At 45.9% G+C, this 23,471-nt stretch overlaps 1 protein-coding gene and 1 long non-coding RNA gene across 5 annotated transcripts in view; one reads left to right on the top strand and one right to left on the bottom strand.

The window, feature by feature from the left end:
- Window positions 1-23,471, top strand: part of Slco5a1 (solute carrier organic anion transporter family member 5A1) — a 127,067-nt gene that overhangs the window by 4,881 nt on the left and 98,715 nt on the right. The gene's annotated exons all lie outside the window — the stretch shown is intronic.
- LOC125391063 (uncharacterized) lies at window positions 10,118-19,922 on the bottom strand. The gene is made up of 3 exons (XR_007228941.3): window positions 19,733-19,922; window positions 16,235-16,435; window positions 10,118-10,438 (listed from the first exon to the last, which is right to left on the bottom strand). It is a non-coding gene; the product is annotated as an uncharacterized LOC125391063 (long non-coding RNA).

Below are 23,471 nucleotides of genomic sequence, written 5' to 3'. Positions count from 1 at the left end.
TGTGTATATTCTGATCTGGGGAGCTAAGCTCTCCGGAAGTCGCTGTAGGCCTGTGGCTCCACCGAGCCTCAGCAAACCTCTTCTAGAAATAAGGGTATTCTGGGATTGGGGTGTAGCTCAGCTGTAGGGAACTCTCGTGGAAGATGACCTGGATTGACTCTTCAGCACTAGCAATAAATAGAGAAACAAATGAATGCACTTTTTCCATACTGGCAGATGCATGAACATGCTAAGAAATTACGAACCTATTATCATCAAACACCTTCCCAAATTCAATTTCCATTGCCACCCAAATTCCTTTATCTTTACTAATGTTAAAACTAGGATTTCCCCAGAGCCCACTTATTAATATAATTACACTGGGCAATTTGCCATTGTGGCTTTCATATTGCGGAACAGCATCGTAACCTGTGTGTGTGTATATGTGTGTATGTGTGTGTGACACAGACTTTTGGGGGTACAAGGATAGATAGGATGTAGAGTTTTCACATTCTCATCTTGTCTGATCATCTCTCTGGCGATTGTAAACTGAGACTGCTTGTGTTAGTGCACTTCCTAGGTGATGCGGTGTGCTTTATATCACACACATCTGGACATTCACTGGTGATGTTAAGTTTAATCGTGTGATTCAATGGATGAATATAAAATGTTTTGCTGGAGAGATTGTCTCTTCCTTTTGAAAACCACATGGAATTTCCAGAATGTCTTGCCTTCGTGTGATTATCCCGGTGTGCTTTCCTGTTTCTGCTGGCCTTTACTTCCGCTTACACGGGAAGTTCGCATCCCTTCTACCCTGCTACAGGCACACAGCTGCGCTGGACACAGACTTTCTCCATCAGAATCACAGACCTCATGCCGAGGGTCAGAACGTTGAGAACAGATTTTTCTGAAGAACATAGCAATTGCACATTAAATACATATTCATAGTATACGTAGCCCGGACTAGGTACTGTCCTGGGATTGGGCCCAGGCTTTGTGCAGGCACACACGGGCTTTACCGCTCAGCTTCATCCCCAACTCTAGGCTCCTTTGGGGAAACCAAAATGTCGTGAATCATAACATTTGAGGAGTTTTCAGGATAGGTGTGAAGTGACACATAGCTTTCTTCTTCCTTTTCAAAAAAGGTGCTGACCGGATTGGTTTATTTTTAATTTTTTTGTTTGTTTTTGTTTTTTGAAGTAATTGTAAATTGGTGAGTGCCTTAGGATGCATTCTTAAGGAAACTGAAGATACTTATGCTTTACATGAAATGAATTTTAATAATCAAAACAAGATTTTTGGGGGAGGAGTGGTTTGTGTGTGGTGGGGGTGAGGAGGCAGAGACTCATGGTGTAGTCCAGGCTGGCCAGAATTCATTATATAGTCTAGGCTGGCTTTAAACTTGCAATCCCTCTGCCTTGGCCCCTTGGATGCTAGGATTACAGGTACTTAATGATACACCTGGCCCAAAACCTTTAGGAATAGACTTTCTAGGCTCCTTCTGTAAAAATTAAGATCAGAAGACTTCTGTTTTCCCAGAATATAAGCAAGGGTAACCAGTCAGAATGTGGGATTTCTCTTCTAGAGAGTAACGATGAGAAAACACCTCACATAATTTCTTTACAAATCTGCTCTTCTGTATTGCCCATTTCCTTCTCTTCCTTTCTAACCTCCTTAGCCAGACTTTGCACAAAACAGCAGCAACAAACCTAATGCCAGGTATCCCATTAGAAGTTGCGGGCAGGATACAAGGATCCAAAGTAGCATTAAGACCATCAAGGGTGATATAATTGCGTATCTGCATCCTGGCAAGACTCTATGTTAGCATTCTGTTTGTTCAAAGTGCAAAAAAAGAAATGAGGACGTAGCTTCGCTAAAAGGGCCTCTACCCGTCAACCTCTCTGACTCTGCATAGAGGATCGAGAGAGCCTTAGTGTTGGCTTTGAGTATAGAGAAAGCTTTGTCAGTATTAGTAATGCGTTCGGTGGGCAACCAGACCATGATTTGGAAGTATATCCCAGAGAGAGGGGTGTGTGGGTGTGCGATCCTTTGGCGGTTAAAAAAAAGAAATTGTGAACCACAGGGAAGGGAGAAAAAGTGGACAACCAATGGGTGTAAGAAAGGAAGGATGCATTTCTAGAACAGAGAGTCACTGGGGGGCTGGCAAGATGGCTCAGGGGTTAAAGGCGCATGTTGCTAAGTCAGATGACCTGGGAGAAAAGTCACTACTGAAAATTCTTATCTGACTTCCACACACATGTTGTGTCACATGCTTCCTCCCCGGACAGGATAAACAAGTGCAATAGAACCCTTTGAAAAGCGGTCGGTCCGCTCGGATGGTATTCGTCATAAATGGAGGTTTGGATGAGCTGGCTGGCTGCCGAGCAGTACAAGCACCGGCTTTACTGCCTCCTGTGCTACCGTTTAACCATCAGCCCCGACTCACACCTCAGGATGGAACACAATTGGTCCAAACTATCCACAGCGTAGGAGGCAAGGGCCCGTATTCTCCCCTGGTGACGGCTCTGGGACATTTTCACAAACCCTTTCACGTCGCTCAGCTTCTCTTTCCAATGGGGATTATGACAGCTTCCCTTCTTAATAGTTTATAGACTTAGTGGGATTTCGTGTGTGTGAGTGTTCTGTAGACAGTATGGGTGGCACTTCATTGTTATACCAGAATCCAAGCTCATGCTAGGCCTGGGCAGGAGGGGAGTTAATGATGGTTTACTACGGTGTGTGTCTTCTTCTTTCATAACCAGAAAAAGAAGTCAAAGGATTGTGTAGGAAATCACTCCCACAAAAACAGGACCCAGGAAAGTCTTGGTCAGCATTTCAGTGATGCTATTTCCTAATTACATTTTATGGGGACTCAAGGTCCTGCCATGAGAGTTTGTGTGTCAACCTTCGATGACTACCTCTCTTTAATGGAGGCCATTACGTGCGTTTATAGCTTGTGCAACACACCAAAAGCCCTTTCAAAGTGTGAGGGGTGTGTGGTGACCCAGTTTCACCATTATACATCTTTTTCTCACACGGACTGAGAGCAAATGGACATTCTAAGAGTGACAGAATCCACCAGATGTCCCCTCTAACCCCAGGCAGCTTGCAGCAACCTGGAAGCTGGGAAGGAGCCAGATTGAGAATTTACTTCCTGGGTTTATCCTCATTCTCAAGAAGTAGGAGGAGGCACATTGATGCCCCTGTCTGTCTTGAAGAGGGCCAGGGGAAGCAGCAGGTGGCGGGGATGGGGGTTGGGGGAAGGGAGGCATCAGACTAGGAATCTATTTTCCTTGAAGACTTTTGAGTAATCTTAAAATCCTGCTTTAAATTTGTGTGCCCTCCTTACAATGTGTTTATCTTTTTAAGCTGTATGAGATCCTTTAGGAAGTAGGCTCTGTGTAAATCTTGAGTGAATGAAAAAGATAATCTCCACTGAAAATGAATGTGTGAGGAAATGAATATCAGGGAATTTCAGGAAACAAATTCAGGCTGATGAAGAAAAATCCCCTAGAACACTGTAGGGCAGCCAGGGATAGATGGCAGGCGGGAGCCCCTTGGGAGGATCAGCAAGAGCACCCCACATCCTTGGGACAGACAGCTAATCTGTTAAATCTTGTATTTTTTCTGTATGTCTAGCAGAGACTGGATGTACTGTCTGCTGCTGGTGTGTCTGCTGGTTGGGGCCTCTAAGGAAAGTTATCAGTCTGTGAGATGGAGAAGCAAATGACTTCAGGGCCCAATTGGATAGCATGTGCTTCTGATCTTAGTGGAGAAGTCAGCAGGCTGGGCCTACTGACTTTTTCAGCCCACCTGCTGGTAAAGAGAGCCATCTTTTTAGATTCTGTATCTCCACTAGGCACTTGGGCAATGCTATTGAAGCTGTAGCATGTGGGATCAACAGCCCAGAGACCCACGACTCAGCTGGGAAGTTTCCTTTAGAACTTGGGCTTGGAGCCGCCACGGCTTGTAGTTCTTCCATCTCAAGAAGAACACCGGTTTCTTCCCGTGTTTCCAGGAGCAGGATGTCCGTTTGATGTACTTCCTATGTTTTGGAGACTTCTCAGAATGACACAGTTGTATGGCGGCCTGATGCCAGAAGGGTTCAGTGAGAGAATTAACCTGAACAAATGGTGTCCTTCTTTAAGTTGGTCAATTTTTGAGATTATAATGTAATTACATCCTTCTGCCTTCCTTTTTCTCCCTCTAAGTTCTCCCATGTGCTACCCCTGTGCTCTTTCAAATTCGTGGAAATTTTAAATTGTTGTAGCACACGTGCGTGTCCCTAAATAGATAAATACAGGCTGCTCAGCTCATATCAACTTACTTGTATGTTAGAAGCGAGGCAAGCCGCACTTCCTCTCTCCTCACCAGAGGCCGTGTGTGCACGCGGTTGCATTTCCCTCTGTGGGTGGCACTCCCGGTTTGAGAAACCCGGCAGGCTGTGCAGCTGCAGGTGGGGAATACCAACACGCCCACAACTCATTTCTGCTTCTTTCCTGTCTTTCATTTGCTTTCAGTTTTTGGAGACCAGGAGACGCGTCTAAGACTGGCCTTGAACTCCTGACCCTTAGCTGCACCTCACAAGTGCTGGGTTATAGATATGATCTGCCTGGCTGGGTCGCTTCTTTCTTTCTTGATAATCTAGAAACAATAACAGTTCACTGAGGCAGGGGGAGCAGACACGTGTAAGGCCTGCATTGCACGGGGTTTTGAACGGTGAGGGACAGACAGTATAGAACACCCAGACAGGAAACGGAATGTGTTGCCCTCGAGCACAGATTCAAGCCACAATGTGACCTAGGGTTCATCCCATTCAGTCCCATTTGTAAACAAACAAAGAAAAATGTTATTCAATGGTCAAAGAAACCAAGCTTCCAAAAAATTTAAACATTTAGTGTTCCGAACAGTGTGGTATTTCCTCAACGTCATCCAACGACCCCACTTCTGGTATGTATTTAAAACAAACAAAAACAAATTGAAAGCAATTTCATGTTCATGCAGCAGTATTCACAGTAGCCTAGAGTTGGAAGTCAATGCCTATCGGCAAGGGGACACTAAGCAGAATGTGGTGCATATGGACAATGGGATGCCACTCAACCATCAAAAGGAAGGGAATCCAGGCACCTAACACACAGGGACAGCGTCTAAGTCCTTATGGTGAGAGAAATAAGCCAGTCACACAAAGCCCAAAACTGCCTGATCCCATTTATACAACGTGTAAAGTAGTTACTTTCTAGATACAAGAATCGGTTTTTGCCAGGGGCTAAGAAGAGAGGTAACTGGGGAGTTAGTTGTTTAATGGCCAGAGATTTTCAGTTTTACAAGGGGAAACTGTTCTGGAGATTGATTGCACAATGATGTTGAATATATTTGATACTATTGATTGTATGCTTAGAAAATGGTTAAGAAGACTAACCATGTAAAGGATTCAACTAGGTATTATATCAGAATGGCTGATGTCTGAACTGACGTGTGGATTATAAACCCACATGTCTTTTCAAGAATCATTAGTACTGCTTACGCAGAAATTCCGAGATGGCCACTCTCACAGATGGTAGACTCATCTCCGAGCCCACGCAACCTCCGAGTACATGTCAGTACATGCCTCTAGTTCAGCTCTGAAGACTGTTTTTCCAAGTGTGTTGAAACTTTGTGTTCCTTTTGGGCATAATTTTAAGAAGAAAGATTAGGGTTTGTAAAGAGGAGGAAAAGTGGACTTAAGAGTAGGTATTAGAGGGGAAGCATTCAGGGAGAAAGTGCGAGGCACCATTGTTGTAATGAGGAGCTATGGGCCGCTTCCCAGCACCTGGTTAGCTTTACCGAAATAATTACACAGAAACTGTATTAATTTAAACACTGCCTGGCCCATTAGTTCTAGCCTCTTATTGGCTAACTCTCACATATTAGTTTAACCCATCTCCATTAATCTGTATCACCACTTGGCTGTGGCTTACTGGCATGAGTCTAACTAGCATTTGTCTCAAAGAGGAGAGCCATGGCGTCTGCCACACTGCCTTCTTCCTCCCAGAATTCTGTTCTGTCTATAACACCTATCTAAATTCTGCCCTATCAAAAAGCCAAGGCAGTTTCTTTATTTGACCAATGAAAGCAACACATAGAAAGAAGACCCTCCTACACCACACCATGAGGGGCCTAGGTTTGCTCCAGGAGGTCTTTCTGAGACAGTAGCAGCTGGTGTCAGTAGATTCTGCTGTGTCTCTTGCTCCTACAGTAGTTTGTGTTGGGATCCTGTATTTTCAGTTTCCCATTGCCAGAAAACACAGGTAGGGGATTCCACTGCTGCCTAGTCCTTCTGGGAAACCACAGGCAATTTTGTGACAGCCAGGCATTGCTGGTTCTGAAGCCCTGTTCCCGTGGGAAACTACAGAGGTTTTAGCTCATTCCAAACCAGTGGTTCTCAATCAGGGTGTGACTTCGTCCATCTCCTGGGGACATATGTGTAGCTGTTTTTTCTCTTTTGGAGGGACACCACCCAGCTCCAAAGTAAAGACACAGAGACTTCTTAATCTTTGTTACAAATGCCCAGTCTCAGCTTAGGCCTGTTTCTAGCCAGCTTTTCTAACTTAACTTAAATTATCCTGTTTTTTTGTTTGTTTGTTTTTTGTTTTTGCTTTTTTTTTCTCCCTGTGTTTTGCCCTGGTGAGTTTTTCCTTTCTTTCATTCTTTCTATATATCTTACTTTTCTGTTTCCTCTGTGCTGGCTAGCTGACTGGGTGGCTGGGTGGCTGGGTGACTCTGTGGCTGGCCCCTGGCTTCCTTGTCTCCTTCTTCTCCTCTCCCCTCCTTTTTGAACCCAGATTCCCCCCCCCCTTTTTTTAAAAAAATTCTTTTCCTGGCAGCCCAGAAATCCTTTCTCTTGCCTAGCTACTGCTGTTCAGATCTTTATTAGACCAATCAGGTGGCTCAGGCAGGCAAGGTGAAACAAATGCAACTCATCTTTACATAATGAAACACACATCCTTCATATTGTTAAACAAATGCAGCGTAAACAAAAATAACACACCTTTACACAATTAAAGAAATATTCTGGAGCACAAACAAATGCAACACATCGTGGCCCAGTTACAATAATATTCCACAGCACGTGGAAACGTTGGAAGTCACTTTCGATTGTCACAGCGTGGAGGAGGACCGCTGAGTGTTTAGGCCGTGAATGCTGCTAAATGTCCTGCAATGCCCAGAAGGGATTCACTTCAGTGGATTAGCCAACAGAATTGTCAATAGCAAAGGTTTTTTTAACCTTTCAGTTTACTTATGATTTCCTGAGTTCCTAGAAACTCTGTGTCACAGTCATAAAAATTTCTAGGTCATACTCCCAGAAAAGGACGAATTTGTTGAATGGAAGAGCATCAAGAGAGAAAGTGTGTAAACAGGAAGGTCTTCCAGCAAGAGAGAGGAAGCAGAAATCATTTGCATTATTCGTTGCTGCATGTAGGTTTTATTCTGTAGTGTGCTAGTAAGAGACAGTGTGCAACAGTGGCGTATCTTAAAGATCTGTCCATCATCTATCAGCCTGTTTGTCTGTCTATCTATCTGTTTTTTTGAGAAAGGATTTTTCTGTGTAATAGTCCTAGCTGTCCTGGAATTCATTCTGCAGACCAGATGGGCCTTGAACTCACAGAGATCCACCTGCCTCTGCCTCCTGAGTGCTGGGATTACATATGTGTGTACTTCCACTGCCTGGCTTAAAGAATATTTTTATTCTTTTATTTATCCTTTGAGAATTTCATATGGCATACTTTATCACATTCTTCCCCATTTCTAGCTTCTTCCAGTCTTCCTCTCTTCCCTCCCTACATAACTTTATGTTCTTTTTTTTTTCTTTAAACAAAACAAAGAAAAGGAAAGCTCAACTAAAAATCATGAAGATTGTTTGGGTTGGCCCACTATTCCTCAGGAGTGCAGTATGTATACTAAGTGTTACTAAATCAAAGGAAACTGAATTTTCCTCTTCCAACAGCTACCATTTGCAAATAATTTTTTTTTTCTGACTAGGGTTGGGACTTCATGCCCATTTTCCTCCTCCATACTGAGATTTTTTTTTTGCCTGGCTCAAGCTTGGGCATGTTGTCACAGTCTCTGTGAGCATCTGTTATACTGTTTCTGGATAATGCTGCTTCATTAAGATCGTCCACTACTTCTGGCTCTTATAACCTGAGCACTGTTGGGAGGGGTGTGGTAAAGACTTCCCATTTAGGGTCGAACACTACAAAGTCTCTCACTCTTTGCATGATGCTCAGTTGTGGGTCTCTGTGTTAATTACAGTATACTGCAAGAAGCTTCTCTGCGAAGGGCTGAGTGATGCGCTCTACAGGTATAGTAAGTAATATGTCATCAGAGCCATCTTACTGTTAGGCTCATTTAGCAGAATAATAGTACTAGGTTCGTCCCTAGGGTCCATGGAATATCTAGTCTTAGGTTATTGGCTTCATTAACAATACTAGGGATGGGTTCCATCTCATGGAGAGTGCATCAGATCTAATAAGAAAGTCATTGGTTACTCCTTCAGGATTGTGCCACTATTGTATTATGGGTATATCTTGCAGGCACGTAGTGCTACAGCTTTTAGGGTTCATAGCTTGCTAGGTACTTTTTTCTTCTGGGAGTGTTTCTAATACCTTCCAGCATTTTGAATGCTAGCCCATCGGGGGTGGAACTTCCAGATGAGCGCCAGCTTTCTCCATGTTCTGTGCCACGAGCATGTGTGTCTTCATCAGTGGGAATAGCGCTGTCGATAGCCTGTCATGTTTGGGGGTCTATGGGAGGGAGTACCTTGGCCATTGATGCAAAAAAGGTGTATCCCCATTTCTTGTCCTAGAGATTTTATTTGGTAACATATGATGTTAATTGGGGCATTGCCCCGCCCCCCCATTATATGGTGACTCCATTGAAATTCATTCTATACATGTATGCATTTTAGGAAGTTTCAATAATAGTATATTTTCATATGGCTTTAAAAAAATCTTTAGCATTGTTATCCCTCCACATATTTCCTCTACTACCCTGTCCTTCCATCACACCCCTTAATTCTGATGTTCTAGATTCCCATTTATAACACTATATTCTACTTCCCTTTCTTTGGAAGATCCCCTCTTATCTCTGGTCCCTTACTATTGCCTAACCTCTGTGGGTATTGTGAATGACACACACCGATCTAAAGCACAAAACCTTTAAAAAGCTAAAAGATTTCTTCTCCTTCTCCTCCCCCTTCTTCTTATCCTATTATTATTATTTGAGGCATGGTCTCACTTTCTATCCCTTACTGGCCTGAAATCGATATGAAGACTAGGCTGGTCTCCAACAAGGACATTGTGAACTATCAGATGCGGATGCTTGGAATTGAGCTCAGGTCCTCTGCAAAAGCAGTATGAGCTCTTAACTGCTGGGTCACCTCTCCAGTCCCTGTAGTGGGTTATAGTTAGTGGATGCTGAGTATCGAGACGTTCATCATTTCTATGGTAACTTTAGACTTTCTGTACCATATTCTTGGAGTAGGGAATATTGTAACTTGGTGTGTGTGTGTGTGTGTGTGTGTGTGTGTGTGTGTGTAAAACTGTCTAATAAAGAAAGTGGGAAAGCATCCTCCATCTCCAAACTCTCTTTTAGAGATAGTGACATCAGTTAAAGAAACTATTCAGGCAAAGAATTCTTCAAAACTATAAAGCAGCTAATCAGCATTCTAAAGAGAGCTCACCCCTGAATAATGGCTCTCAGAGGAGATGGAGGATCTAATGAGGGGCAATAGACCTACTTTCTCTTGAAAATAACTGAATACTTAGTTTGTTGAAAAACAAAACAAAACAAAAAAAGCAAAATGAACAACAATAACAAAAATTGCTTTGAAGTAGTCTCAAATGGGGGAAGTCTAACAAGGGCTGTTTTCGAAGCAAGCATTTTTGGTGTTTAAAACACACCATCACTGAGTATATGTTGTCATTAAATTTTAATCATAGAAGAGCTCTGGCCAATGGCTACCCATTTAGTAGTCAAAGAAACCAAGATAAGTAACGTGTTCAAAGTCACCCAAATATGTCCAAATCTGGATTCAAAGGCTTCATACAAAGCCGCAGGGACTATAACCACTGACCTTAGAAAGAGGAAACAGTTTAAGAACTTCAGGTGACTGATTTTTTAACACATGCAAAGGAGGAGGCCAGAATAAAGTCTTTTGATTCCTGCCACCTCTTAAATCCCAACTCGGGTCTGAAGGACGTAGAGGCAGCCTGCTTTTCCTAGAGCCGTATTAAGCCTGTCCCTTGAGTCCTTTCTCATCCCCGGTGACTTGAGCCGCATCACACATAGTTGCCAAGTGACAGCTGTGCTCTGGGAGTCAGACATTCCTTTTGGTTCTTTTTCCAGCAGCTGTGTATCACCTGATGGCAAATTCAGACTATTTCCCCCTTTGGGAGTTGCGATTTCTTGTGAAACTGTCACCCTGCGAAAACACGAATCCCTGTTACCAAATATAACTTAGATAGGCAGGTGCACGTTATTCTCTCTGAAAAGTAAAGGGCATGCTCATGAAATTAATATTTACATCAGGATGAAGTTAAATAACCTGCAAATGATTGAAGGAGGATTGTACCGTCCTTGGCATTCTTGTGTGTGAGAATTCTTAGCTCTAGTGCCTTGATGATATCAGTAGGTTTTGATCTTCCTATGTATTGTCTTATGTTTCCAGACTTGAATTCTGGTGAAGGTCAGACATGTTTTAAGACGCTTCTGTGTAAGTAAGAAAAGGGGAGGAGTTTGAATGAACAGGATCGTGTGGAGTGGATCCCAGATCTTGAATGCCCTGGCTGTTAACCAATTTACAATCCGTTTTGTACGGCGCCAGACCAACAGTCTCCGTTTGGAACATGTCTTTGTATTGTTAGGCAAAAAGATATTTGCCTAGAAATATGCGTACACCTCATAGGTTTAATTACTTGTGCCCTAATCTGAACTGCATTTTAACGTCTTCGCTTAGGATGGAGGACCGCAGCTATTTTTAAATAGATGTAAAGTTTTCAGAGAGAAGTCTGAGAAACTACCCATGGGAAAGACTGACGCTGAAAAAAGAAAAAGGGAAAAAAAAATCAAAAGAAAAAGAAAAATCTTAGAATAATGGTTCTGAAATTTGGTTTTTTTTCCTCTCTAATTTTTTTCATCTAGTGAAATACTCGAAGAGAAGTGCATTTTGATGTCTTTAGTTAGGACTGGTAAGAGGCAGAGGTCACTAAATGCAAGGCACGGGAGTGACAGCACCATGGTGGCAGCTCGGTGGGGAGCGTGCACAGCTCGCAGGCACGGGGACAATCCTAGGAGCCTTCCTATAAAAAGGCAGGACCCAGTGATGAGCGCTTGCCATCCTGGCACCACTGAGGCCGAGACACACGGTAGCCCTGCTGATTGCTGTTCAGCCACCTTCGCTTAAGTGGTGCGTTCTCATTGGTGCGTTCTCATTGGTGCGTTCTCATTGGTGCGTTCTCATTGGTGCGTTCCTGGCCAATGAGAGACATGAGAGATAACAGCTGAGGGGAGTCTCGGGCCTGCACACGTACACACGTGCACATGAACACCCATGAGGGCCCTTTTCGGAGTCACTGTGCTCAGGGTTCTGAATGTGGGATGTTCTATGCTGCTAGCCTTAGAGTGACGATTGCCAGAGAGAGGCCCTCAGGACCCTCACAAGGATACATACACATATATCTGCATGGACACACATTTGCACACACACACACACACACACACACACACACATGCACATACACCTTGGAAATGAGTTATTCAGGACTTGACATTTGTTAATCATTCAGTTCAGTAGCAATGATCAACTATAGATACATGGCTGGTTTATAATTTGACAGAAACTCAACAGTTTTCAGCACCATGACTGACCAAATCATGTAACCTTTTTTTGGGAGTTTGGTTTCCCTTTCTGCCAAGTGAGTTTTCTTGACACCTTCTAATCTAATCTGTGGTTGGGCAAAGCCTGAGTAGGGCTTGGAACAGGGGGAAATACTGTGAATTGCTTCTAAAATTAACACCGAGATGAGTTCCTGATCCCCGAGAAATTTATAACCATCCAGCCTGATGATTTCTTTGGTACCATTAGCTTGATGATTGTGTTGATTGACAGTTGTGTGAACTCCAGCACATCACACGACACACTGGGTTTGCATTTGGGCATAGTGGTAGGACTCTTTCTCCCACACCTACTCTGCTATAGACTCTGGTGAAGCCGGTGTAAGGCAGCGGCCGCTTGTGGTTGCTGAACTTGGCTGTCTGGGTTTAAATCAACCCCAGTTTTGTTCTGCCCTGGGGTCTAACTGTGGAAGGATGCTGTACTATTTCTGCCCCCGTTAATACACGGAGGGTAGCCTGCCCTTGTATGTTAAGGTGTGTGAAGCACTTAAGATGAAGCTAGACCTGGCAAGTGAGTGAACAGGCAATAAAAAAATAAATAAGTAAATAAATACATCAGAACCAGCAAGATGGCTCAGCCGGTAAAGGCATTTGGCACCAAGGCTGATGACGTAAATCCAATCTCTGGGACCCAGATAGAGGAAGGAGAGGAGGGATTTCTGCAAGTTGTCCTTGTCTGCACACACGTATCCCCACCCCCTATTCCCATGCACATACACACAAACACATAAGTAAATTTACAAAGGACCAAAATTAAAAACAAAACAGGAAGCTTGCTTCTCTGTTTGGGAGGAGAGTGGTGTGAGCCCGTGTTGTGGCTGGCAGGGAACAACTGTGGTTTTTCTGAACTGGGTGCTTGTCTCACAGTGAGTCAGTGCTGACCACACTCGTTTGGGTTACTGTGTTTTGTCCCAACCCTGGGCCAGAAGGGACCAAACGTAGTTTTTTGTCCATCAGGGTATTTTCGGCAGGGCAGCTTCCCTTCTGCAGACATCCATCACACCACCCTAGTGATGCCCGAAATCTACTACCCCACCCACGTCTGGGTGACTGCTGATATCCTCTCTGTAAAGACAGAGCTTTAGGTTATAAATAGCTTCCCAATGAGCCATGCCCTCGCAATGGGCTTCTGATAATTACGATGCGAGCTGTTGGCTATAATCAAGTTTAATTGCAAAGGAGTACAGGGAGGCACCTCTAACACCAAAACCTCACAGGCTGTTCTTAGGCCTTTTCTATCTGATTAAATATCTCGCTGGGTTCCTAGTCAGTGTTTGTGGTTCCTGGGAAGGGCCTTTGACCTCATGGGTAGTCCGCTGGATGATGCATTGACCCACGGGCCTTGTTGTCGGTGGTAAAATGGGCGGAGAGTACAAAGCAGCAGATTAGCGCCCTAGAGACAGGCTTGAGCCTTGTTTCACTGCCTTTGCAGAGGCACATGTCTGTGTGGAAGCATGGGAGCATCAGAACTGAGGGCACAGAGGCAAAAAGCTAGAGAGAGAAATGGCTATAGAATACTTTCTGGGTTGCTGCCAACCACCTATCTTTGGGTGATTTTATAGCTGACAGGCTACTGTCAAAGCCTCTCCTGCCTCCTTCTGTCTGGTGTCACTGAGTTCACCATGTCTTGGTGCTCCATTCAGGGTTTGCATGGGCAAAAGAAGGGAATCAGGCCCGATGGCTTGAGTTTTCTACTGACGTCCTTTCCTAAGAGAGAGTGAAAGAGCAGAGGATGCTGTCTGAGATGAGGCTCACCAGTGGTCCAGGGGGTCTGTGTTGGGATAACTCCCAGCTGTCTGGCTCCCAGGGATGGTTACACTTCCCTCTGTCTTGTCTCGCACAGAATCCCACCGGCTCTGTCCTGTCCACACCTGACTGTAGAGACACTTCTCGGGCTGTCTCAGAGGCTGTTGCCTGTCTTTGCAGGCTGTCTCAGAGGCTGTCACCTCTGTAGTCTGTCTCAGAGACTGTTGCCTTTGCAGGCTCCACTTCCTACCCCACATTTCCCACCAATGTGCTCTGCACGAGTGCATCTCGTCTTATGCTCCTTGCCCAGGGCTTCAGTTCCTGCTCTCAGCTTGGTCCCTGTGGATTCCAGCAGATGGTTTCCTCAGCTCTAACTAATGACATTTCCAGGCTGCTGACTTCAGTCTCTATTGCCACCACCGACAGCTTGGCTAGTACCACTGGTGGGACCTCTTCAAACTCTCTGAACCTCGCTGGCTCTAGGCCTCTGGTACGCCCTTGCGTGGTGTGTATTTTAGACAGGAAAAGCACACGCGAGTATAGGTAGCTGTGATCCTCAGTTTGAGTTGTCTTGTGCCAGCGACTGGTGGATTCACCGGATCACCCAGAACAGGTGCCAGTAAGGTTTGTGATCTGGGCATGAACTCCCCGAGTCAGAACTCACACTGTCCTGTACTGGCCTTGTCAACTTATCAACTGCTGGTTGTCTTCAGGAGGCAGGGAAGATGAACCAGTACCCATTCTGCTGCAAAGACAAAACCCACACCCAGATAAGGACCTCACTGAAGTCCCGCTGCTCCCAGCCCAGTCCCTGGCTGTGTCTCAGGACATGGAAGATAACACAATCATGATAATTACTGGCATTATATTGATAATATGGTAATTACACTGTCATCTTATAAGCGGCCTTGGGGACTCAGGGCTTTTAAATATTCTGACCAGGAAGGTTTTAAATGTCTATGCCTTTTTCACTTTTTTTTTTTTTTTTTTTGGCAAATTTGTCTCCATCTGGCTAGATTGTTCATCTTTCTTCATGTCTTAAATTTCACATGCAAGATCTGGTCATACTGGTCCTTTTCTTTCCTTCAAGCTCTCAGGAAGCTGGGGCAGGAGGAACACGCGTTCAAGGCCAGTCCAGGGTATGTAGCGAGAAGCTGTCTCGGAAAACCAAAAAGAAACAAAAATTTCCATACCAAACAAGATTGTCATACTTGCTTTGTGGCAGATGTTTTAGGTTAAAGAAGGGGGTTTCAATATTCCTTTTCTCTTTGGTGTACATATAATTCAGACACTTTTAAATGATCAATTGTCAACCCACCTGAATTATTAAAAAATATAAGATGGTTATGGCAACTTTCTTTAAACATTTGATTTTTAGAGTATACTGGCTCATTTTGGACTTTAATCCATTTGCTTGGCTTTGAGAAAACCTGAATGGTAGTGGTGGTACACGTCTTTAATCCAAGCACTCAGGAGGCAGAGGAAGTGGATTTCTATGAGTTCGAGGCCAGCCTGATCTACAGATAGAGTTCTAGGACAACCAGAGCTACACAGGAAACCCTGTTTCAGAGAGAGAGAGAGAGAGAGAGAGAGAGAGAGAGAGAGAGAGAGAGAGAGAGAGAAACTGATAGACTAAATAAATAAATAAACTTAGAATAATATTAGAATAATAGTATTTTCAGACAGAAATATATATATTTCTGTGAAACTCATAAATAAAGAACATAAATACAAATAACTTACATGGCCTATAAATCAGGTGTTTCGCTTTACTCTGGATTCCTTTAACTAAGACAATTCACATTCACATTCTATATAGTTTCTAAGAATGTCTCCAATGTGTATGTCCAATCTAGGGATTTATTTCTTACCAATCACATAATCTGGCCAACGAATGGCCCTTTCATTTTTGAGTGTCCTCCTTTTCTTCATCTTCGGGGATATTAATTTGAGGGCTATTAATCCTTTAATCAGAGCCACAGAGTAATCTTGCAACTGAATCGGTGGGCTCCCGCGGGGATCTCCAGTATCTCCTCGGACATTATTGGTTGATGATACCCTTTGCTTTAATTTACTCCTACCGATTTAGAGTCTTCTGAGTGTTCTAACGTGAGCCAATCTGATTAATGTTTCGGAGCATACCCTAGGAGGTCACTGCCAACGGCTCTTTCAGGTGACCGTGTCTGCTAATGTAGTTACTCAATAAAAAACCCATTTTCCCCTAGATATTTTATTGCCGACTTTATCGCCCAATTTGCTATGATCTTTTGTCTCTAATGTGCTGTTCTTTTTGTTGGGAATTTTCATTAGGTATACGCTTTAGCGTCAATATCATTTAAAAATTCCCTCATTGTTTTTAAAAAGAATTAATTTGCAGTGTGCTGATAGGCTTAGCAATGGCTTTCTCTTGTGCTTTCGTACAATTTGAACTGGTTGTGATTAGATGTGATCGCTCCACATACAGAGCAGTCGTGTCGAAGGCTCGGTTCACAAGGTCCCACTCCTTCTTAATGTGCACATTTCCAATCTGTTTATTCTTAAAATAAGAAATATGATATTTTTTGAGACAGGGTCTCACCTGCTTTAGGAGGCAGGCAGCTGACTGGCTGTCTCAGTCACTTTTCTGTTACTGTGAGAAGATGCTGTGACCAAGGCAACGTAGAGAATGAAGAGTTAGATGGAGCCTAGTGTTCCAGATGGTGAGTCCATTTCACGTCAGGGCAGGGAGCATGGCAGCAGGCGTGGTGCTGGTGCAGTAGCATGGTGCTCATATCCTTGTCTGGAAGTAGGGCACACACACAGACACAGACATGAACACACAGACATATAGACACACACATGCACACACACAGAGACTAATAGACACACGCATGCACACGCGCGCGCACACACACAGACACACACACAGACACACAGACTAACAGACACACTCATGCACATGCATGCACACTCACACAGATATACAGACACACACATGCACACACACAAACACAGACTAACAGACACATGCATGCACATGAGCATGCACACGCATACAGACATACAGACACACACAGACATAGACACAGATGCAGACATACACACATACATGCACACATACACACAGGCAGAAGGAGCACTTGGGAGCAGAGTGGGCTTTTGAAGCCTCAAAGCCCACCCCCCAGTGACATACCTCTATCAATAAGGCCACATTTCCTAATTCTTCCCAAAACAGTTCCAGCACCCAGGCTGGCCTCAAGCTCTCTATGTAGCTGAGTATGACCTTGAATTTTTGATCCTCCTGCCTCTGCCACCTAAGTGCTGGGATTATAAATATGGACTAGCATACCCAGTTGATGTGGTGATGGTATCAAATCCAAGGCTTTGTATATGCTAGGCAAGAACAAGAACATGACCAGCCGAGTAACATCACCAACTGCAGGAAGATTCTCTCTCTCTGTTTTCTTTCTTTCTTTCTTCCTTCCTTCCTTCCTTCCTTCCTTCCTTCCTTCCTTTCTTTCTTTCTTTCTTTTTTTTTTTTTTGAGACAAGGTTTCTCTGTAGTTTTTGGAGCTTATTCTGGAACTCCCTTTGTAGACCAGGATGGCCTCAAACTCACAAAGATCCCCTGTCTCTGGCCACTTGCTCCCCCCCCCCCCCCCCGATGCTAGGATTAAAGGTGTGTACCACCACTGCCCAACTCTTCTCTCTTTTAATCTAAGCATAGTTCTTTATTGATTCTTTGGAAATTTCACACCACACACCCCAGTCCTGCTCACCTCCATATCTCTCCCTCACCCCTGCAGTTTGCCTCCCTAAATTAATTAAAAACAAAACAACCCTCCAAAGGAAGTCCTACTTCGCTCCTCCATCTTCCCACCACCTCTTCATTCATCCCAGCTATACTGGGAGCTGCGGTGTGTCATGCACTATACCCCTTTTGTCTGATTAGCTCCACCCACAGAATGTTTATTTCAATGGGTTGGTCTGGTTCAAGGCCTCTGTTTTCTGGTACACCATCACCACTGGGTCTTCATCAAAATGTCTCTCAGATAGCCTGTTGCTGCCCTGAGTCATGGAGATCCTGCGGTTATCATTGGTCAGGACCAGGCCCTTTGTGCACCCCAGCAGGTCATAGATGGGGCAGCTGTTAGGGTGTGCTAACCCAAAACCCAGGATGTGGGTCTGGGTGGTGGTTGGGCTGCTCAGTTTGGGTCACTGGGGCCACTGCCTCAGGTGAGAAACAGAGTCAGCTCTCCTAGGCCCATGCCATCGGGGCTAGCTCTCCCGAGTGCTGGGGTCAGCTCTCCCATGGGCCGGGTAGGGGCATGAGGAGGGATGCCAGTTCTCCTGCTACAGTGACCAGCAAGGGGCAGAGCCAGCTATCCTGAAGCCAGTGAGGGACAGGTGTGGCTCAGCATGATCTTTGGATTTCAACACACATTGTTTCTATGACCCCTTGTGGTAGCACGAGCCATAGACATCAGACCCTGGCTGCTGTAGGGCCATGGACCCAGACATGGCCCATCACAGCAACCTGGTCCTTTCCCTTTGTAGTTGCTCAGGCCACTTGGATTAGCACGGCCCCCATGGTAGCAAGGCCTTGGGACACCAACATGGCCCCAGGTGGTAGCCGAGACTCCTGGCATGGGCATTGCCTTTGATGAACCACAGATAACACAGACCTTGGCTGCTGTGGGGTCAGGGGCCCAGAAATGGCTCTCAGCATCAACCTTGACCCAGATGACATCAAGGCCCCAGTGGCAGCAAGGCCCTCAGACACCAACATGGCCGCAGGATGCAACCTAGACCCTAGGCATCTGTGTAGCCTTTGGTGGCACCATAGGTCTCAGGACATTGTACACCTCAACTGTGATAAGACCATGGACCCAGACATGGTCCCACACAGTAGCCTGGCCTCTGATGTCACCCTGGCCTCAGCTGGCAGATCAGCATGGCCCCCACAGTAGAGTGGCCCTTGGACACCTACATAGCCCCAGGTGGCAGCCCAGATCCCTGGCATGAGCATGGCCTTAAGTGGTATCAGGAAGCACAGATACTGACTCAGGCCTATCCTGACTATTGTAGGACCATGGACCCAGAAAAGACCCCTTACTGTAGGCAGGGCTCAGATGTCACCATGGCCCAGAAGGCAGCATAGGCCACCCAGATTAGCATGGCTCCAATGAAAGCATGGCCCTTGGAGACCAACATAGATAGACTCAGGTGTTTGACCAGATCACAGTCATCTTCACAGTCTTCGGTGGTTACCGAAGCCTTGGACATCAACACAGACCCTGGCTACTGCAGGGGCATGGACCCAGGTATGGCCCCTGGCAGCAACCCAGGCCTGATGTCATCATGTACCCCGGGTGGCAGTACAGGCCACCAGATCAACATGGCCACAGAAGCATGATTCATAGACATTAGTATGGCCACAAATGGTGGCCTGTACCCCGGATATCCCTGTGGCCTTGGTGGCAACATGGGTCACGGATGTCAACATAGACCCTGGCTGTTGCAGATACAGATGTGGCTGTAGTCAGCTGCTCAGGCCTGGATGACACTCTGGTCCCAGGTGGCAAGCAGGCCACCAAAACCAACCCATTTGTCACGGCCCTCGCTTCTGCAGATCTGCCTATTTCCACAGCACATGAACCATTCTGCCTTCCACTCCAATTCACCACCATAGGCTTGCTTATCATACTGACTCCCAACCACCCAGGACCTTGTGGTACCTGGGGGCATTTGGGTGTTTCAGACAGGCTGGACCATGAGGCCCCAGGCTGCCCCATGGGTGTCTGCTGCTTGCCTGAACTGCAAGGATGACTCAGGCATCCCAGACCATGAGGAGCTGTAGGAGGATTTTTAAGTGTGTGTGAACATCGTAATTAGTTGAGAAATATCCTTAAAAATGTAGACTTTTGCCCTTTGTCACTGCTGAACTTTAATTTAGTAGAGGTACATTTCCACTAAAAATATAATGTGTCGTTTATGAGATCTTCTCAGATGATGGAAACCACCATCCTATGCAACCAAGTCAGAAAACATTCCCTTCTAAGGAATGCATATGACGTTGTCTCTAAGTCTGCTTTTACCTGTCACAGAGGTTCACATTCCAGCTTCTGAATCTCTGGCACTCATGCGACAAGGAGCCCTGGGTCTCCCACAACTGCTATGGACCAGGCTTTAACACCCCAGTAGTCGTGATGCATGGTGGGAAGCAGCTGTGGTGCAGGATGGGAAGCCACTGCATACTGTTTTGATGGGAAGGGCAGCTTGATTCTGGTGCAGGTGTTGGGATTCTTTTGGCTTGTAAGCTGCCATGGAGATCATTGTGAGCTAGTTTGGGAATCTAAGTGCATCATTACAGCTGTGTTTGTGTTTGTGTGTGTGTGTGTGTGTGTGTGTGTGTGTGTGCTCTTGTGCACGCGTGTGTGTGCATGTATGAGTGATGTATGTACGTGTGTATGGGTGCATGCTCTCATTTGTGGGCATGTGGAATCCAGAGGAGGGTATTGGGCATCCTGTTCTACCACTCCCTGCTGTATTTCCTTAAGGCAGTGTCTGTCAGTGAGCCTATAGCTGGGTTGGCAGCCAGAATATCCACTGATCTCCCAAATAAGACTGGCTGGCCAGTGGGTTCCAGAGACCAACATGTCCCCAACTTCCAATGCTGGGATTATAGTCATATGCCACCACAGCTGTTTATTCTTCTTCTTCTATGTGGGTGCTGGGGATCAATCAGATCCTTGTACTTGTGTGGCAAGCACTAAGCCAAGTAAGCCATGCTCCCAGCCCACTGGTTACATTTATTCTACGAAGCTCTAGGCAATTAAAAACTTGCTGCCACCTCTAGGGCAGGTCTAGAAGTGTGGTTTTCTGTAGCAGGTGTGTGTGTGAGGGTGGCAAGGACCTTAGGACTAGGGCTCTGACAAGGGTGCATGCTCCAGTTGACTGTAATATGCCTCACTTGTGTATCTTGGGCACCTTGATCCTTCCTGTTGCTGAGGGTAGCCTCCTGCCCAGAGGGTTAATAGCTGTAGCATTATGGCCTGCTTATTGGGGTTTACGTCCTGCCCAGTTCCCACAGCCAGTAAGCCCCCAAAGAAAAGCACACAGAGGTCTCCATAAGTTATAAACTGTTTGGCCCATTAGCTCAGGCTTCTTATTAGCTCTTGTGGCTTATATTAATTTATTATTCTTATCTATGTTAGTCACATGGCTCAGTACCTTTTTCAGTGGGGCAGGTCACATCCTGCTTCTTTGGTGGTCTGGGCAGGACTAGGGAGGAATAGGCTTCCTCCTTCCCAGCATTCTCCTGTTCTCATTGCCCCACCTCTACTTCTTGTCTCATTGACCCACCTCTACTTCCTGCCTGGCCAATCAGCGTTTATTTAAAACATGACTGACAGAATACAGACAATTCTCCCACACCAAATGTCCCCCCCCCCCCCCAACCTGTTCCTTGAGAAAGTCATTTGTAGATACTAAGAGAAGACATTAGGGGACACACTCAGAAGTTACAAGAAAGTCCTCTACTTTATTTTTAAGGTATGGTTCTTAGAGCCTAAGTAAAACACCTTGCTTTTTGCCCTGGTTGTATCGTGTACTTTCTTGGGAATTCTGTTGCCTAAATTTGGAAATCCAGAGTACCATAAAAGGCATTTGGAAACCTGGGCAATCTTAACAGCTACCTGGTATGGGACCTGCTCCCACAGGAAGATGCTCGTGTGCCTTCTAACCATCCCCCTTCTCCTCCCCCACCCCTCACCTCCCAATATCCCTTCACAGCAAGATTGGAGCACTGCTCACTCTGATTCTTCCTCTCCAGCTAAGTGTGGTGACACAGCCTGGAATCCCAGCACTTGGGGAGCTGAGGCAGGAGGAGGAGTATTATGAGGGAAGTCTGAGCCGAAGAGTGAGAACTCATCATTTGTGTGTGTGTGTGTGTGTGTGTGTATGTGTGTGTACCTCCTGTGCATGCACACAGATTGACTTTTTGCCCCATCTTAGCTGCTTTCTTTCCACTGTGATAAGACACTTGACAAAGAACCACGTAAGAAAGAAGGCTTGATTTTGAAAAGATGGTGGCGTCTATTGGCATCTACTTTGGAGCTTCGAGGAGTCTGAGAGAACCATGGAGGCTCCGAAGAGCAACACAATGGCAGAAAAGGAGTCCGCAGAGCCCGCAGTAGCTCTGGAACAACTAAAAAGAAAAAAAAGGGGCAAATACTATGGGAAGGATGCTTTTAAAAAGTGGACTCACAAAATTGGAAGGAAAGACTGAATAGACTTGCACACATGGAGAATGACGAATCTATGCCCTTCACCTGCGACTCAGCCAGCTGGCTGCAAGTACAAAGGTCGTGCCCGATGAGCTTTGGAACTGCCAGCACCAACAACAGGGAGATGCATGGAGGCCTGGAGCTCCTCTGGAAACCTGTCATTATTGAATAGGGTGAGCCCTAGGCCCTAGGCCAGCTGGCCCCCAGCATGGAGCTGCCGAGGCTGCAGTCTGTGCTGTTAGCTTTGCTGGGAGCCGGAGCTCTCGGGGCAGTGGTGCTAACCACAGCCCAGAATCTCAACATTTGTGCCTGTTGAGACTCATGGTAACTGGCACTGAGGACAGGGTGGTGTGCAGCAGCCTGGAACTTCCTCGGAAACATGCCATTACTGAAGTGGGCTGGTTCTAGCTCACCGGCTGGTTGGTCCCCAGCATGGAACTGCTTCAGCTGCCACCCATAATACTTGCCCACCTGCAGGCTTCAAGCACAGAGATCGAGCCAGGGAGACTTGGGGAGGCAGTCACTGAGGGTGGGGAGGTGTGTGGGAGCCAGGAGTTCACACAGAACCTGTCCCTGATGTCCTGCCTCGCTACTATAGCACCCTGACTCTGGGCAACAGCAGAATATCCAAGATGAGTCTCAGGAATGGTCCAGTATTCATGGTGCTTCAGAAAACAAAAACATTGAACCAGACCAATGACCCATTGCAATAAATACTTGCTTGTAAATTGTTTGGGCAATATACGCACACACACACACACACACACACACACACACACACACACACACACTATGTGACACACTGCGGTTTCCAGTGCCACTGCCACAAATGAGTATGTGATGGAGAGGTGGGAAGGATGAAGGAATGGAGTGCTGAGTGGAGAGAGAGGGAAACTATTGACACCATGGCGGTGACAGGCGTGAGAGAAGGCCGAGATGCCCTTGCTGAGCAGGGCTGACAGGATGATGAGAAACAGCCTGGAGCTTGTGTCGGCTGAACCCCTGAACATGCTGCCCAGCCTGACAGCGGCCCTGGTTCTGAGCAACAATGGAATGTCTGAGGTGAAGAACAGTTCATTTTCTGGGCTGGACCTCCTCAAAGACTTCTATGGCCCATGCTGCCTCTCGGGGTCATGTTGATATCTGTGGCCTGCTGCCCCAAGCTGAGGTTCATGTGGATGTTTGTGGTCCTGCAGAATCCAGGGGTTGTGTTGCGGTCAGTGGTCCACGTTACCATCAAAGACCATTTGGTTGTCTGTGGTTTGTGCAGCCGCCTGAATCCATGTTGATGTCCATGGGCCACGCTGCTGTCAAGCGCCACGTTGATGTGAGTGGCCCGAGCAGTCACCTGTGGCCATGTCTGGGTCTGTGGTCCTACTGCAGCTGGGGAGCGTGTTGGTGTCTGTGGCCCACGTTATCACCAAAGGGCATTCAGATGTCCATGGCCTGTGAAGCCACCTGAAACCATGTTGATGTCTGTGGGCTCGGCTACCACTGGAGACCATAGTGGTGTTGTGGCCTGTGTTGCACCAGACGCCATGTTGGTGTC

Source organism: Myodes glareolus, chromosome 16 (genome assembly GCF_982192425.1).
Source record: "Myodes glareolus chromosome 16, mMyoGla1.1, whole genome shotgun sequence".
In the NCBI taxonomy this organism is placed as follows: Eukaryota; Metazoa; Chordata; class Mammalia; order Rodentia; family Cricetidae; genus Myodes; species Myodes glareolus.
Note: the sequence above shows the minus strand (reverse complement) of the source record. Positions and strands in the feature narration are given on the sequence as shown.